Here is a 2,171-nt window from a genome sequence, read left to right on the forward strand (position 1 = left end):
TTGCAGGGATGGTGAACATGGATCTTGCTGCCCAACCACTCTCCTACAGATGCTGTATCCTGTGTTTCCTACCATGTATGGCCTGGATGGATGGGATCAAGCTGAAATCTTCAACTCCGTTATGTTTTTGCAGGGCAGCGGAATTTGAGGGGAAGGACGTTTGTGCATATCAGTGTAATATCTGAGCCTTGTTTGGCCTTCTGGGTAGGATATGTGAGCATGAGAAGAAAAATGCCTGTGGTCTTAGAACCTTTCATCCTTGATAGCTAATTGTGCATTGAAACGGCCAACAGAGAACGTTGCCTTAGGACTATGCAGTTCCGTTCGGATTCTTCTGAGTGCCAGTTTTTGTACAAAAGAAAAACATACCTCTTCACATCTGCTCAGGAATGTGCTGCGCTCTGTGCTGCTGTGAGCCACTTGTCACCAAATCCAGGTTCAGGTGTCTGCGCTGTACTGAGGTCGCTCTGTAGGTACAGCCATAAACCAGGGAAAGCACAAAACCACGTTGGGAATGTGCTGTGTCAATGTGCAGGTACAAGAGTGTGTGATAAAGCTGAGGAAGAAGCTGGGCTGTTGTTTCTCAAAGTATTTTGCTAAGAAAATGACCTCCTTTTGTGGCCACAGAGCCCTGCCAGACCACATGGCCCCATCTCAAGGTCCTTATGAAGAACACTATGAATAATGACTAGAGCAGGTAATTCTGTACCTTTTATACCATGTTTATTTAAATATAAAGACATAAACCTTGTAATTCAATAAACATTTTGTCCTGTGTTTTTATTTGTCGCAGGAGCTACACAAAGAAAGAAAGAAAGGATTTTGGCTTAGTAGTGAAGAAGAAAGACATCGCTTTCGAAGGTTATCATTTGGGGGTTATCTAGACAAGTTTAAAAAGCTTTACATTTCATTTTAGTGTATTTTTCTAAGATGCCATATGCTTTTGGCTAATTTATATCTTTGCAAGTATAAAACAAAGCCTAAGGCTTCCAGTTCAGAGCAGTTGGGGTTAGTCACAAATGCAGATAATACAAAAGAACTTTAATGGATGTACCGTCGCTCTGTTTCTCTCTCCCTGCTTTTCCTTTGTCTCATATGTTATATGTTTATCCAAGGAATTACTTTCACGGATCCCCTCATTTAAAAGGTAATGGTTATTGGAGGTTTGGGGTTATAAAGTAGAAAACCTGATTTTTTTTTTTTAATATGATGTAGTTTTGTGGATTAACATCTTTCTATGTGACACTGGATATAAGCTTTATAGCCACTAACCCATACGTTAATCATTTTATATAGTGTGAACAAGGGAAAGTGCAGAGTCTTGTATCTGGGTAGGAACAACCCCAGGTTCCAGTATAAGTTGAGGAATGATCCATTAGAGAGCAGCGTAGCGGAAAGGGACCTGGGGGTCCTGGGGACAGCAGGGTGACCATGAGCCAGCACTGGGCCCTTGTGGCCAGGAAAGCCAATGGTACCTGGGGTGGGTTAGAAGGGGGTGGTCAGTAGGTCAGAGAGGTTCTCCTGACTCAGTTCCTGAGATCAGCTGGTCGGAGGCAGCTCGGCGGGTCCCGATTAAGCGAAATCTCCGAGGTACAGAGAAGCCTTTTTTTGGGGTTGTTTTCTCTCAATCGGGCACTTTCGTTCTCGAGAGACCCGGCAGCTCCCGGCAGCCCTTGCGGGAGCAGTGACGTCAGTGGGCGTTACCGCGGCGAGGGCGGGTGATTTAAAAGCCGTCGTAACTCGACACCGGCACCCAGCTCCTGGGATCGGCTGAGCGGGGGCGGCTCGGCGGGTCCCGTGAGCTTGGAGGAGACTGAGGGGCGACCTCATTAATGGTTACAGATATCTAAAGGGTGAGTGTCAGGAGGATGGGGCCAGGCTCTTCTCGGTGACAACCGACGGTAGGACAAGGGGTAATGGGTTCAAACTGGAACACAAGAGGTTCCACTTAAATATGAGAAGAAACTTCTTCATGGTGAGGGTGGCAGAGCCTGGCCCAGGCTGCCCAGGGGCGTTGTGGAGTCTCCTTCTCTGCAGACATTCAAACCCGCCTGGACACCTTCCTGTGGAACCTCAGCTGGGTGTTCCTGCTCCATGGGGGGATTGCACTGGGTGAGCTTTTGAGGTCCCTTCCAATCCCTGACATTCTGTGATTCTATGAACTAACAAAC

Source organism: Patagioenas fasciata, chromosome 19 (genome assembly GCF_037038585.1).
Source record: "Patagioenas fasciata isolate bPatFas1 chromosome 19, bPatFas1.hap1, whole genome shotgun sequence".
NCBI classification, from domain to species: domain Eukaryota; kingdom Metazoa; phylum Chordata; class Aves; order Columbiformes; family Columbidae; genus Patagioenas; species Patagioenas fasciata.